The sequence below is a fragment of the Petaurus breviceps genome, unplaced genomic scaffold, assembly GCF_028583685.1.
Source record: "Petaurus breviceps papuanus isolate PSGF00001 unplaced genomic scaffold, PetGlider_PUasm1.0 207, whole genome shotgun sequence".
Lineage (NCBI taxonomy): Eukaryota > Metazoa > Chordata > Mammalia > Diprotodontia > Petauridae > Petaurus > Petaurus breviceps.
In genome coordinates, this window is record NW_027185850.1 from 12,932,900 (window position 1) to 12,948,828 (window position 15,929).

Consider the following 15,929-nt stretch of genomic DNA (forward strand, 5'->3'; position numbering starts at 1 on the left):
GCATTAAAAAAGCCAGTCAATAAGCATTTATTGAGTGCCTACTGTGTACCAAGCTCTGTGCTGAGAGCCGGGCAAGGTGCAGTGGAAAGAGAATCAATCTCAGAAGACGTAGACACCAACACTGAACGGGCACAGTCTCCTCACCCATAAAATGGGCACAAAATCGTCCTGCACCATCCTTCTCAGAGGCTGTGGTAAGCAGGGCTCTTTATAGCCCTTGGGGCATCATGAAAACGAACCTCTACAATTTCTAAATAACACCCACGCCAAATGAGAGCCCTTGAAACACCCTGGGGCTTCCCTGTGCATCCTCCGTCTGCTGAAGCAGACCCCGGCCCCCTGGTGCTTTAGGGCTAGAGCTGAGGAGGGGCAGCAGCACACGGGGCTCCGGTTTAGCAGGCTGGACTCAGATGGCAGCAGGCTATCAATCCCCCTCAGCCAAAGCCACGCCAGCTCGCGGTGACCAGCACAGGCTGTCCTGACATCGTGGAGGAAGCTGCCATTGTGAGAGCAGAAGTGAGTCTACTACGTTCCAAAATCAGCTTCCCCACATTTTCCAAGGGTAAGAACAATGAAGAAGACTAGCTGCCAGTCCCTGACAGACAAGCAACAGTCAACGCTTGAACAAGCTGAAGCACCGCTATCGACCCCCTCCTCAATCTGGCTTGCAATTCCGTCACTGTTTAGGCTGCCGTGTCCCAGGTCACACCAGACATTTTAGCCAAATGAGAGGTCCCTACCTCGTGAGTCAGCAAGGACCTCAGAGGCCCTCATCCAGTCTCTCCATCATCCAGAGGGGACTGGTTATTTGAAATAAAAGACTCTGAGTTGGAAGGGCCCTTATCATAAATACGAGTCCCTTCTCCAACACCCCAGACTGTGGCAGAACACCTCCAGGCACAGGGAGCTCCCTACCTAGCACAGCAAGGCGACAAAAGTGAGATACCTCAGCCTCTTGGGAAATTCTTCTTCTACCCTGTAACTTCTACCCACTGAGTTCTAATTCTGCCCTCTGGGTTTGAGGACAAATCTTTCTCTTACCTATTGAACATCTCTTCAAATATCTGAAGATAACAGTCATGTTTCTTCTGTAGGCCTTCTCTAGGCCAAACATCCTCAGTTTTGCTTTCGTCTATGACATGGTTTTGATACAGATCTGGGTCACCAAGCAGTCTGGTGATCCAGTGGACAGCGCACTGGGCCTTGTTTTAGGAAGACCCAAGGTCAAATCCAGTCTCCAGATTCAAGATCTATGATGCTATGATCCCAGTACTGTCTAGTCCAGTGGTTCTGAAAGTGTGGTCAAAGGATCGCAGGAGTCCCCAAAGCCCTTTCAGGGGTCCATGAGTTTAAACTAGCTCCATGATAATACTAAGATGTTTACATTTCTAAGATGGCAAATACTAATAACCAACAGCTCTTTGTGGGGGTCCTCAATAATTAAGAGTATAAGAAGGTCCTGAGACCCAAAAGTTTTGAGAACCAAAACTGTGGCTGATCTAGTCAACATTTCTGCTCTGCTGAAATAAAGGTAAATTATAGCTGCAGCATTCCCCTAATCTACCAGGACAGTGACCCTGTGAAAAAGGAAGTGAGGTTAAGCTGGAATAACCCACTCTCTGACTTTAGAGATAATTACTCCCTTTCCTAAGAGTTCCCCAGTCACCTCTTTATTAACATATTGTCAGATCCAGGCAAGGATAGTTATAAATCCAGCTCACTGACAGAGGTCACAGATTCTGGTCTCATCCCTTCTCCAAAAACCAGGGCATTTGCTCTTCTCTAACCCTACAAAATCTTCCAGGACACTTCTCATCTCATCAATCTTGTCTGCCAGTTTTTGAAGTTCCCTGGGAAAGTGCCCCCTCCCCCCCAAAGAAAGGATGAGAACATTCTCACCAGCTCCAGGAGATTCCTCCTTGACCTGGGCCTACCTCCAGCATACTGGAGTAAGATAAGGAGCTTAACTTTTCTCACCTACACCTCACAAGAACAGATTTAAGGAAAAAGAAGACGAATTATAAATGGTCCATCAATGGACCATTAACTAAATGACCACTAAGGAAAATAAAGGTCTGATTCTATTTGGAAGGTTTGGTGTCTTCAAAAAACTATTCCAAAACCTGCAGTGCTGTCCCTCATTTTACTCAAGGAAGGAGAAGCCACCAACCAACCAACAGTCTCTGGCATGTCAAAGTCAACCAGAACCCTAAACTTCAAGTTCCACTCTCTGTTCTATTTCCTTGCCACTGTCTACAAGAGATTTTGTAAAGAAAACACGTTCACTGAAAATGAGTTAGAAACAAGCACCAAAGCTCCAACCAATGGGCAACACAGGTCAAATCACTACCCAAATCCCCCCAGTGAAAAAGAAGGAGAATCCAAGTCTCAGCAGGGGTTGAAGGTTCAGCGGCTCCTCTCAGACAAATGGATGCCATCCCCAGCATCTCCCACAGTCCTTAAGCCCCCAGGAGACTGCTAAAGACAGGTCATTTCCCCTCAGTTTAAACATCAGCTCTTGACTTTTTTTTTTTTTGGTCCAGATGCAAAGATGTCATCAGGATGACATCCTGTGCATACATTTCGCTCACTGACTCCTCTGTACTTTAGGGTCTTAAGGGCTGCCGCAGCCTCTGAAACACTGAGCGCCCTGCCCAGGAACTCACAGAGTCTGTGTGCAGCACAGGCAGGATCTGAAAGCAGGCCCTCCTGACCCGTGTCTGCTCTCTTCTCAGGTCAGTCTGGCACTGCAGTATCCACCACAATCACAGATGCATACTTGCAGCTGATTTTGTCTTGGGGGCCACAGTCCTCTTGGAATGCTTCCTTGGACACACATCTACTGAGTGCTAAAGTCCTGCTCTTCCATTTGCTTCTGGCCCATCAGTTCCTCCGGCAGCCTCACTGCATTAGCCTCCAGGCTGGACTTCTGGTCTCCATGTCCTCCCTTACTCTGGCCCATCTTCCACACCATCCCAGCCTCGTCTTCCAGAAGCACTGCCAAGTCTATCACCCAACGGCTCAGAGACCACCCAGAGTGTCCCACTTCCTCCAAACAAAGTTCCAGCTCCAAAATGGTGCCTCAGCCCATTTCTGGCACTGCTTCTGTGCACGCCCCACAGGCAGGTCTGACAGGACTTGGGTAGACAAGTTTACTGTTCCCCAAACAGCCTCAGCACAAACATCTGTTCATCCCATCATCTCTTCCTATAAGGCCCTCTCCACCAATCTCCTAGAAGCAAAAGCCCAGCCATCCTCCAAGGCTCTGTGAAAACAATCTTCACTGTTCATGGATTCCAAATCTGCAGATTCATACTCTCACCAAAATGTATTTGTAACGCCAAAATCAATATTCAAGGTGCTTTCAGGGTATTCACAGGTATGTGCAGGGCAGCAGAAAATCTGAGTCACCTGACATGGGTAAGCCCAGCAGAGGCCTACCAAGGCTGCCATGTTCTTCTGTCTTCTTTCATCTCTTAGTGTAAGCAAGTGTCCTTTCCACATGCCATTCAGTGCCATGGCTTTTACATTTTTGTGCTTTTCTGTTGATTTTGCTATTAAATAAACATTGGATAAGTTTGCTCAGGCATGAGCCATAGCACTGTTGGCCATGAGTTCATTGTTCATGAATCAACAATGTAGAGGGGGAACGTTCAGAAAAAAGAGGAGGAAATTTGCTGATCTGTAGGGAAACTGTCCAGAAAGTGCCCAAGTAAATGTTGCGACCCAAGGCTCGCAGGAAGCTAACCTGCATTTCTTCTAGGAGCAATGATTCACTGTTGGCTAATTCAGGGCTCATGGCAACCTGATGAATGTAACTACCTCAAATGACCAGAACTGGCTCTGCCACTTCCTCCTGGAAGGCCCACTGGATCCTCCTCCATGGGAAGTCACTTTGTGCTTTTACACAGTGCTCACACACTGCCTGGCACTACAGCTGTACCAGTGTCTTATTTGTGAGTTACTTCAGTCACCGCAGACCCAGAAGAGAATGTTCTCACCACCCACCCAGGTCCTTGGAACTCACGGTCCACCAGACTTGTGGCTGAAACCTCTTAGCTCTGCTGCGCCTTCTATTGGAATGGGAGCTCCCTAGCAGCAGGGACTGTGCGTTAGTTAGCACGGTGACTGGCACAAAGAAAGCCCCTGATAAATGATTTTTCATTCCTTCATACTTGTTTTCAAGTCAGATTCTCAGTCATGTAGTTGACACACTATATACTAAGAAGATGATCTTTTTGAGACCCTGGACTGCATTTAATATATCTTCATATAAGGAGCTCAGTGGTTCACCAATTATAGGTATTTGAAAACTATTTACTGAATGAGTGAATGAATGAAAGAAAACCCAGAAAAGAACCCACATGTGTAGAAAAGGGCTATCCTCTCTCAATTTAAAGTAAACATTACCTCTTATTAACCACATTTCCTAAAGAGAAATTCCATGTATCAAACAGAACCGAATCAATTTCATATTCAGTATATTCTTAATTCTAAATTAGGCTGCAAGAATAAATATCTCTGGTTTTTCAGCAAATAAATGGATAATGGACAACAGGCAGTATTTAATTAACAAAGAAGTGCTGATCAAGGATTTTGAAGAGGATTGATTTTTAAAAAGAGTTGATGACGATGCCATCTTTCTCTCTACAAAAGATGAAGGCAGATCACAGATTTAGAACTGAAAAATATCTGAGTCTATGGAGTTCAACCCCCTCATTTTACAGATAAAGAAACAGGGTAATGGGCAGCTAGGCAGTGAATAGAGCACTTGCCCTGGAGTCAGGAGGACCTGAGTTCAAATCCAGCCTCAGACACTCGACACACCTACTAGCTGTGTGACTTTGGGCGAGTCACTTAACCCCAACTGCCCTCCAAAAAGCAAAAAATAAATAATAAATAAAAGAAACATGATACAAGAAGTAGCTGTTTGACCTGGGCAAGTCACTTAACTTCTCTCAGGCTGAGTGGGGATAAAGACACCATCTCCTTCTCAGGGTTGTCGTGAGGGTGTGTCACTGCTTTGAAAACCTTCAAGCACCCTAGAAATGTTGACTCTGCCTAGGAACGTCACCAATATCATCTTTATCATTCTTATCCAAAAGCACAGACCTAGTGAGGGCAGAGTCGGGAGGGGAACCCAAGGTCCTGAGGAACAGAAGCCCCGACTGCTGTGTCCTCTCAGAAGGACACCTGGCATTCTCAGGGGCAGAGATGAGGAAGGACCTCACTGCAGGCTCCAGGCCTGAGGCACAGCCAAGGGGAAGGCACCAGGCTGACCCTCCCCTGCGCTGTTAGGGGATCAGCAAGAAGCTGTTGGAGAAACATGTGAGACCGGCCTGGGCCGATGTGTTTGTCAAGACTGTTGGGGGCCTGGGCTGAGGGACGTGAAGGGGAAACATGGACGTACTGGCTCACATCATCGCTAACTTTTAAACCGGGCACTAACAATTTTGCAAAACAGGAAAAACGGCCACAAATTTGAAAATTGCACTATATCTTTCATTTTTTTAAATTCTACTTAATTTTAATCAACCCTTCAAGTTCTAAAGGAACTATTAGGCTCCTTTGGCCATGAAGAACGCAGGTAAGAAGAGCAAATACAATGACTCTGCCTCTCAAAGACAGGGCCCCCGTGGGTCTTCAGGCCAGCGGGAGCATCCCCTTCTCCGCTCTACATGACAGCTGCCCGCTCCCTCAGTGGCCTCACCAGGCTCCCAGACCCAGAGGCCGCCTCACTGCAGAGGTCCCACCATCCCTGCGCCCTCCCCTCCCCCAGCTCGCCCCCAGCTCGCCGCACTCACCCACCCCCCGCCTCCGGCCGGGGCCCGCACTGCTCCCCGGTGCCCACAGGGTCACCCTCCCCAGTAATCCCCAGAGGGGTCTGGCATCTGGGCAGACACCCCCCTGCAGCCCTTCCCCCTTCCCAGTCTCGCTGCGGACCAGACCCGGGCGCCTCCTCGCCATTCCGGCGCCTCTCCCCAAGCGGGTCTTTGCCCTGCCGGCCCAGGGCCTGGAGGGCACCCCCTCCTCCTCTTGGCTTCCTTCACTTCCAGACTCACACGAAGTACAACGGGCGCCTCAGCCTCCTGCTTGGGCACGTCCGCCCCCCCCCCCCCCCCCCCTGCACCCAGCCCCCGGGCCCGGCGCCCCCTTGGCCCGGCGCCCGCCCGGCCCCCCGCCGCAGCTGCACCCAGCCTCGGGGCACGGCGCCGCCTTGGCCCGGTGCCAGCCTGGCACACAGCGGGCACTCGAGCACCCGCAGACCGGGCGATGGGAGCTAAAGGCACGGGAGCGGGCGTGAAGGGGAGAGCGGGGCTGAGGGCCGGGGGGCCTGGGGAGAGGCCCAACGCGCCCTCCCCTCCCCAGCCTCGAGCGCCTGGAGGGAACGACCACGTGCTGGCTCAGTATGATCAGCCTCGAGAGGCCCAAGGCGAGTGGCCTAGGGCTGGGCAGGAAAGCCCCTCCCGCCTCCTCCGGGGAGCTCAGCCGGCCCCTGCCCGAAGATGACCCGCTCCCACCACGGGGCGCCCACCACCAGCCGGGAGCTCACAATGATCTCCCGGGCCCCACGCCAGGGTCTCCTCCGCGGGTGGGCAGCACCGGGCAGAAGGGGCAGAGCCCCTGGCCCGGTCCCTCCTCTGGCCCACGGCCGTGGCTCCCGGGGCCGAGGGCTGCCCCTCTGCAGGGGCCTGGAGGTGACGAGGGCAAGGCCCCCCAGAGACCCCTGCTCAGGGACTCTCGGGGCTGTTTCCGGGGGGTGCGCCCCCAGCACCCAAAGGTCCCCCCCTTGGCCGCCCCTCCTCCGCTCTGACCCTCCCCCCACGCTCCCCACTCGTCCCGTAGGCGAGGATGCCCCCCCCCCAGCCTGGCAGCTCCCACGCTCCTCTAGGAATTCCAGGGACGAGACAGACACGCTGACTGCCTATCCCTGGGCCTCAGTTTCCCCGTCTGTCAAAGGATGGCCTCGGGGGCCCCGGGATACCGCGGAGTCCTGGGGAGGGGGATCCCCAGCATCCAGCAGACGCTCAATAACTGCAGCCTCGCGATCTGCACCTACCCTACGATCTGATGGGGGAGGAGTGGCAGGGTTGAGCAAAGGACCTAATTCTCCCACAGGCAGGAAGTCCTGAGCTCAAGTCCTGCTTCAGGCACCAGCTAGCAGGGTGTCCCTGGATAAGTCACAGACCCTCTGTCGGCCTCAGCGTCCTCATCTCTAAAAGGAGGGCGCCAACAGCCCCTCCTACCCAAGTCTGTAAAGCGCTTAGTCCGGTCCCTGGCACACAGCAGGCACCACATAAATGCTCGTTCCTCCCCACCCACCCGCCACGGGGCAGGAGTCAGGTCAAGGGACCAGGGCCTAGGGAGGAGCGAGGGCCTAGGTTCAAACCCCTCCCCCTCGCCGGCCTCAGTTTCCCCATCCGTAAAAGGGAGAGGACCGCAGTCCAGGGGCCCCCAGGTTGCCTCCCTTCCTCGTCTCCGGCCCTGCCCGCCCTGGCGAGGCCACGTCCGCCTCTCGGGGGCGCGGCCGGGGCCCAGGGAAGAGGAGCAGAGCGAGGCACTAACCCGCCACCGCGGCCGCCGCCATCCTCTCCGCGGTCAGTCAGTAGCCACTGCCTTCGGCCACCGTAGGTAGAAGGGCCCGCCCCTCCCGGCCGGCTCCGCCCCCTCCGGCCCTCGCTCCGCCCCCTCCCGGCCTGCTCCGCCCCTCCGGGCCTTGCTCCCCAGGAGAGCCGACACCCTTCAGAAACGCCTTCCGAGCCACCGTACACAGAAGGGCCCTCCCATCCTCGCTCCCTGGAGAAGAGTGATTAACGTTTCTGCAATGCCTTCCAAGCCACCGTAGTCCGAGGGGCACGCCCTTCCCGGCCTCGCTCTGCCCCTCCTGGCCTTGCCCCGCCCCTTCCCGGCCTCTCCCCTCAGAAGGGCGGTCAACCTTTGCTACGACACTTCCCCTTCCGGCACTAACGTGAGGACGCTCTTTTAGGGCCGCTGCCATGACAACAGCGCCACCCATATCCTTCTTTCTTTCCTCCCTGGGTCATTTCCTCCCCTTCTGTATCCCTTTGCCCAAGCAAAAGGAGGGTATAAGCAGCCTGACTTCAAATTCCTGCATTCCCCGCGAAGGTTCGCGCCAAGGAGGAACCTACAGGGACTACAAGACCCAGCATGCAGTGCGCCCTGACTTCGATCCCCGGCATGGCTCGTGACCTAGGTCGCTCAGCGCCGACAGCTCAGGGACTACAAGGCCCAGCATGCAGTGCGGCCAGGCCCTGCCCCATGCCCGATAGCCAGTGAGCCCTGGAAGAAGTCCGGGGCCACCAGGGCCTTGGAACGGTTCTCGAAGCCGGGAAGTCCCCCATTTAACCTCGGGCCCTGGACGTAGAAGGGAGCACGCCGCGGGAGGGGGAGGGGGTTTTGTTTTGGCTCCACCCTTCAGATTTGTGAGAAGAGTTCAGCTTTTAGTTTAGTTTCTTTAATGGTGGGAGGGAGACCCAAGTCCGGTGTTGTAGCTTCAGCCTTGCAGGCTGGGGCCCGCGGGCCCGCCCCGAGCGCCCTCGCCCTGACAATCAGCCCGGAGATGCGGCAGCTTGCAGGAAAGGCGTGTGGTGGTGGCTGTCCGGAGCCCTCGGACCCAGCCAGGAGGCTGGGCCTGGGATCGGGCGGCGGGGCCCGGCCGTGGTGAGCGCGCGCTGGGCACGGGGGAGGCCCGAGGCCGTGTGTCCGCGGGAGGCGCCCCTGCCCCGATGGTGCGCAGGGGCCCTGGGCTCCCTGTGGTGGCGGATGGCCGCTCCCACGCCGGCCCTCCCGGCAGCGTCTCCACCATGGAAACCCCACACTGACTCACAAAGAGGCTAAGTCACAAGACTAAACAACACAGCCAAGTGCTGGGCCTCCTGTGCCCACGTGTGCACACACAGCTAGAGGGTGAGCTCCGTGGGGCCACAGGTTGTGCCCTCAGCCAGGCCCTGTGATTGGCAGATTGGTCAGTAACGTTAGCTGTTGAACGAACTGCTATCAGTCACGAGCCTGCAGTGCCACCGGCCTCACTCGCACACCAGCTACAAAGATAGAAATGAAGTGGGTCCTGCCTTCAAGGGGCTTACACTCAACTAGAGAAAGAGTAAGCAATTGTAAACTAAGTACAGAATAAATGATGGGAATTAGGGAGGACTTCCTGGAGGAAGGGACCCTTGGCCCAAACCCCGGGGAGCTGGGAGCTCTGAAAGGCAGGGGTGAGGAGTCACACAAAGCAAAGAACTGGAGGCAGGAGATGGAAGAGCAGCCGCAATTTGTGCGAAATGATGCAGCACAACCATGTAAATACTTCAAATCTCAGGTCATTTAAAATGATCTCCTGCATTTCATATTAACACATAAAAACAGTCCTAATGCAATGAGACAAAGCACCACCTTTGGAGTGATTCACAGTTAATGCCTATAACCTGTAATTAACTTGTCTCCTATTGCTCAGAGCTGGCAATAAGTTTGTTCCATTTTTTTTCATCCTTTTAGTGATTTGTTAGAGGAGCTTTATAAATATGCTAAATATTTAATAGACTTCTGTCCCTTCAATGACACTTGGTGTAAATGAACCTCATATGACTTTAAAGTATATGTGAGTTATGCCATGGACTTTTAAAAATAGATTCGGACAGCTGCAAGATGGATGGAGACAGTGTCCCTGGCCCCAGTGGGGTCTGTGAGCCGTTTGCAGAACCTGAGTTGAAATTAAAAGCTCTTCCCAAATCAAAGAAACCCCTAATAATTCAGAAAGACTTAGGAGAGAAACAAGAAATAGGCAAGAGGGTGAAATCAGGAAAAAGAGAATGTGTCGGGCAGGGAAGTCTAATATCCCAGGAGTCTCTGATAACAAGCATCTTGCCTTAACCACAATGCAGTAAGATTACAACTGCCCAGGTCTTGATGGTTCTACCTTCACCTTTTTAAAAAAAATGTTTTTTTCTAATAATATTTTATTTTTTCCAATTACACGTAAAAACAATTTTTAATACTTTTTTAAATTTTGAGTTCCAAATTCTTGCCATCCCTTCCCTCCTCTCTAAGATGGTAAGCAATTTGATATAGGCTATACATATGCAATCATACAAAATGTATTCCCATATTATGCATGTTGTGAAAGAAGATGCAGGCAAAAAAAAATAAAGAAAGAAAAGCTTTGCTCCTCCTGGCTCCCTCACACTCAGCCGCCCCCTGAGTGAGGTCCACCTCACTTCTTGTCAGAAATATTCTAGTCTCCTCCTCATGGACCTCCCTGCCCCCACGTGCTCCCCCGTGTCCCTATAGTTTCCACAACCATCTACCTAAAACACAGATCTGGCCACATCATTTTCTGGTCAGGAGTATTTGATGCTCCCTGTTGGCTCAGATAAAAAATCAAACTGGCTCCTGCCTCCCTTTCCAAATACCTTTCATCTGAAAAGGCCTCTGTAACCCTGCAATGCGCATCTGAGTGAACCAAGGTATGAGTTTTCACTGAGCATATTCTGGGGGAGGCATAAAGAAAATACCAAGAGGCTTCTCCTCCATGTAGACTTAGGATCTGGGGCCTTGAGCAAGAGGCCCTTCTGTGTATGCTTGGCATCCTTAGACTACAAGCTACATGAAGGCAAGACCTGTTTCTTCTCTCATTGTAACCTTAGTGTGTACACTGCTGTCCTGCACAGGATGGTTAATAAATGCTTGTTGAGGTGTTAGACTTTGCACATGTTTTCAGGCTGTTTCAATGTATCAGTCAGTTATACTGATTTTTTTTCTCCAAGAAATATCATTTGTCATATGAGATGGCTCTCTGAGAGGGAAATGGGAAGGGATGTAAGAAAAAAACAAAAAAAACAAAAACTTATCTTTTAAATGAGAAAAAAAAATTAATGTTGAATAGAAGTCCCTTCTGGTGACCCAAAAAAGCATTACATTATGTTTGATGCAGGTTAAACCTAAAATATACAGATCAAATTGTAATTTAGTGTTTTCTAATTTAAACATTGAAAACCACGTATGAAATGCATGAAATGTCACTTTATAACTAAGCCCCTGAAAGGTCTTTGGTGGGGGAAGGGAAGGGAGGAGCCTTTCTTCTTTGCTTCCTGGTTAGCTGTCTGCAGAGAGTGGATACGGGTTATGTCTGCACTATGTTATTTGGGGAAGCCTATATGGGAGCAGCCCCAGATCCAGCACAGGCATGGAATTGATGGATACAGCCTGTTTTTGTGGTTTAGTTATGTCTGACTCCTCATGACCCCAAGGATTGTACTGTCTATTTAGTTTTCTTAGCAAAGAGACTGGAGTGGTTTGCTTCTCCAATGGATTAAAACAGAGGTTAAGTGACCTGACCAGGATCACACAGCTACTAAGTGTCTGAGACCAGACTTGAACTCAGGAAACCTTGATTCCAGGCTCATTGGTTGGAGCACTGGCTCCTTCTAAAACATAAAGGAAAAGAGGTAAGAGTTAAAATTAAAAACAACAGCAACAGCTTCAGGATTTGAATGCAGTAGACTCAAATTTGCAGTCAGAAGACCTTAATTAGAATCCCAGCTTAACTCACTATCTCTGGAACTGGGATTTTGCCTGGAGATGGTTTGAGTATAGGAGGATGTGAATGGGTTCTGCATCCTGGGATCCCAGCCAATGGAATGTGTCAATTCCCTGGGAATTTCACAGATGGCACCAGGAATTTGTTCTATGTAAACTGGTGCTTCTCTTGAAACAGAGGATCCCAGCCCCTTGCTATGGCTGACCTTGAGCTGGTGTTTAAATAGATTCTGAAGGCAAAACTCTGATCACACATGAAAAAGATTTGGCTCAAGCTCAGCCTAGGTCAGGTGGTGTTTCCCCTGTACAGTGATTTTTTTCTACCTTGTTATCAAGTGCTAGCTAGAGACAGAGCTTAAGTGATATCATCAGGGCCTGGGGATGCTAATGCCTCCTTCCACAATGCTAAGATATCATGAAAAGAAAACAAGGACCTCTTCATGTAAAAAGGCATTTGTAGCTATTTCTTAAGAATAAATAACTGGAAACAAAAAAATCCAGTGGCCCACCAAAAGGGAAATAGATATAAGCACGGATATAAATATATATAAAGGCATAGGTATAGAGATATTTAAAAATCAATATCCAAATTTATGTGAGAATTGTCATCTCTAACAATATTTTAAATTAAAGGTTAGAGGTGTGATGAACAAAAAGCCCAAGAGACAGAGTCAGGAGCTGTGTCACCCTGGGCAAGTCATTTGACCTCTGCCTCCGTTTCCTTGTCAATAAAATGATCTGGAGAAGGAAATGGCAAACCATTTTAATATCTTTGCCAAGAAAACCCCAAATAGGGTCATGAAGAATCAGACCCTGAAACTACTCAACAAACTCTGCCAGTAAAGTATAATGGGAGGTGTGCTGTGCTTGGAAACAGAAGGAACAGGAAGATATAAGTGGCCCTGCATCCTTCCTTTTACAATTGCTCTTGAGTGACCCTGGACAAATCACTTAACACTTCTGAATGTTAAGTTTCCTCTTCTCTAAACTAGGAAGGATGACATTTCTAGCTCGAGTGGTTTGTCCTTTGCTCTCGACATCTGGGAGATGATGACAGAACTTGCAATTGAACTGGATTTGAGTGAGGGAAGGCTGAGTAAAGTCACCAGCCTCACTTTTTCCTCCAGAGCCATCTGGGTCCAGTGGCCATGTATAGATCAAGACAACTGGAGATGACCCTGATGTTTCTAGAACGTCACAGGGTGGTTGTAAGGTCCAAATGAGATAACATATGTCTAAACGTGGAGCAAAGGACACTTCCGACACTGGCCAAATCTGCATCTGAAAGGGCAGAAGGCAGGCAGCCGGGACAATGGCTCGCTGGCTCGCTTTTTTCTCTACTCACTCATCTACATGGGAGAATTGAAATGACTTGAGAATTAAAAACTGAGAAACCTCCAGCTATTTGGTAATCATTAGGCAAATAGCCTTTACCTGTTTGTAGTCTAGCCTTCAAAGACTGAAAATGGGAAGTATATGGAGTGATCACTAAGGTGTGTGAGGTCCTTGAACAAGGGACCCAAGCGATCCATAGATCAATTAACAAGCATGAAGTATCTACTGTGCCAGGCTCTGGAGATAAAAAGGCAAAAGCAAAATGGCCCTTACTCTCAAAGGGCCCTTCCCGCATTCTAACAGGAGAACCAATATGTGCCTATGTTGGAGTAGCTTGATACCTAAGCCTCCCAAAGAAAGGGAAGAGATGTTTGCCATCAGTTCACACTGGAGGGGGAGGGGTGGAAGTCAGAGCCCATTAGAGAGGGAGAATGACCCTATTGAATTTCTTTGTGATAGATTAAGGATTCTTTGAACCCTGGACTTCACATAAACTCTGAGCCAGAAAGACACATTGTAGAATGGACACCAAGCTGTCACCTGTAGCTGCGGACACATTTGCACCCCCAGGCTTCCTGTGATTCAGCCAAGGCTGAGCAGTGGGGGGAAGAGTGGGTGGTGGTTTATAAAACTGTTTGGGGCTAGTGGGTAGTGCTCGGAGGCCCCTGATTATGCACAGAGGAGCTTTCCCAGGCCATGGCCAGCTGGTTGCCATTGATCCAGAAGCAGAGGGTTCCCGGCCTTGCTCACACAAGCAGCCCCCTGATAATTACATAGATGTATACAAAACATGTACAGATACAAGGTAGCCTGGAGAGTGGGGAGAGGCATGGCCAGGTGGCATAACACTATGCTTTTGTCTGAAATGGTTGGCATCTGATGCTGGGAAGATGAAGAAGGAGCAGTAGCTGAGCCTCCGAGGGAGGAAAAGGGGAGAAACTTCTCCTGGGGCCAAAGCACTGAGTCTTATAAGAGATTGGAGCTCTCAGCTATGAGGAGCCATGAGCATGGCTGTGTCTCCCATGAGGAAAAGGTCAAGGATTCCAACCGAGCCAAAGCTGGAGCCAGGAGACACTCGAGCCAAGCAGCATTTAGAAGGGACTGTGTCCAGCTGTGCAACATCTGGTGGAGACCAGTGGGGAGCAAAAGTTGTGTGTTCTAATGTCGCTAGAAGAGAGAAGCCGCCCTGAAGCCTTGGAAATGCAACACTCCCCATGTTTGTCCTTGCCATGGCCCCCCATGTATGTGACTCTGCTCCCTATATGGAGCCTCTCTGCATGTGCTCTCTGTGGTCCCTCACTCTTCCCCCTGGAGGTGGGGGAATTGGATGGAGAATGAACTCTAGATTTATTGGCAAAATGTTGCTAGAAAAGATTTTACTGGTGATTTTCTTATTGAGCTATTTCAAGAAATGCCTTTGTTTGGAACTAATTGTATTCTCCAGCTATTAATGGTAAATACTTGGGCAGGAGCTCCTGCCCCACAGTGTTAGGGGATGCAGACCCACACTGTGCATGGAGTCTGGAAGAGCTGTCCTTTGTAAGACTACCCTGGGGGCTCAAGATATCCCCAGGCACGATGGATCTAAAGAGCTTCACAAACCTTACTATATAAATGCCCACCCAAACACCACAAAACTCAAGGGTCCCCTGATAAGTTAACAAGGGAATTCTCTATATTTCTGGCTTGTCGCCTGTGAGAGAAATAGCCACCACCTCCCTCACCCAGCTGCATGGCTCCTTCTGAAAGACTTAGTTTCCCTATAAAGACAAAATTAAAATCATCCCAGGAATGGTGATCACCTATAAACTTATCTACCATTTACAACATTATTACTGTGAAAATAAGTGCCTCCATGATGTTGTTTCACCTAAAATGTTATATTTTCAGTGAACCAATTAACCAGGTTAGGTAGAGTCTGCCAATAACTAATGATTCACTGTAAATAAGTATTTGATTAACCACAAATGTCCCAGGCTCTACCCATTCAAGATAAGAGAATTTGTTGTTTAGTTATACATACATTGTACATACATAATACCATTTATCTCAAGAACTCAAAATCTTTTCCAAAAGGGACTTAGGAACTTGAATCATTCTCCACTAATATCATTAAACTTGGAGTTTATATCAGGTATGTAGACATATTTGATAGAAATAGAGTTGTTTTCTATTATTCTATGTTGTCTTTAATTTTCAACCAACTAAGAGGCCTTTCTTGGTTCCCCTCTTGAGAGTACCCTCCCATTGGTGAAGATTTATTTTGTATTTACACTGCATTTTATTTGTCTTCAATATAATGTATCTCCTTTGTACAGGGGCTCTTACCCTTTTTTATGTCATGGAACTCTTTGGGAGATTGGTGAAGCCTATGGCCCCTTCCTCAGGATTATATTTAAAGACATAAAATAAAATACATAGGATTATAAAGGAAATGAACTGTTTTGAAATAATTTTATTCATATATGTATATGTATATATATGCTACATATAATTTCTTTTTAAAGAAAAATTTGTATGGATTATATATGTATAATATATTGTATATAATATATTATATTTATATATGTATAATATGACATAAAATCCATACAAACTTTTATTTTTATGTACATGAATCTCTCTATGTAAAATATTATATATGCTATATTATATAAGGCAGCTAGGTGATGCCACAGTGCACAGAGCACAGGACCTGGAGTCAGGAAAACTCATCTTCTAAGTTCAAATCTGGCCTCAGACACTTCCTAGCTGTGTCACCCCAGGCAAGTCACTTAATCCTGTTTGCCTCAGTTTTCCCATACATAAAATGAACTGGAGAAGAAGATGGCAAACTACTCCAGTATCTCTGCCAAGAAAACCCCAAATGAGAGAGTTGGACACAACTGGAAACAATTGAACAACAATATATATTTAATAATATATGTAAAATCTATGTAAATTGGAGAGGAGAGAGAGAAGAAGAAGAAGAAGAAGAAGAAGAAGAAGAAGAAGAAGAAGAAGAAGAAGAAGAAGAAGAAGAAGAAGAAGAAGAAGAA

The 15,929-nt window shown here is 48.8% G+C and overlaps 2 protein-coding genes across 12 annotated transcripts in view; one reads left to right on the top strand and one right to left on the bottom strand.

Annotated features, from left to right (window-relative positions):
* Nucleotides 1-7,901, bottom strand: part of LOC138164905 (cysteine protease ATG4C) — a 78,891-nt gene extending 70,990 nt beyond the window's left edge. For 4 of the 6 annotated variants that reach the window (XR_011169220.1, XM_069092858.1, XM_069092859.1 and 1 more), the window contains exon 1: nt 7,567-7,692. The gene's annotated coding sequence lies outside the window, so the exon portion shown is untranslated. Of the gene's footprint in view, nt 1-7,566; nt 7,693-7,770 lie in introns of those variants that run through there. The other 2 variants (XM_069092856.1, XM_069092857.1) reach the window with 2 other exon arrangements.
* Nucleotides 1-15,929, top strand: part of LOC138164907 (dedicator of cytokinesis protein 7-like) — a 324,437-nt gene that overhangs the window by 88,871 nt on the left and 219,637 nt on the right. The gene's annotated exons all lie outside the window — the stretch shown is intronic.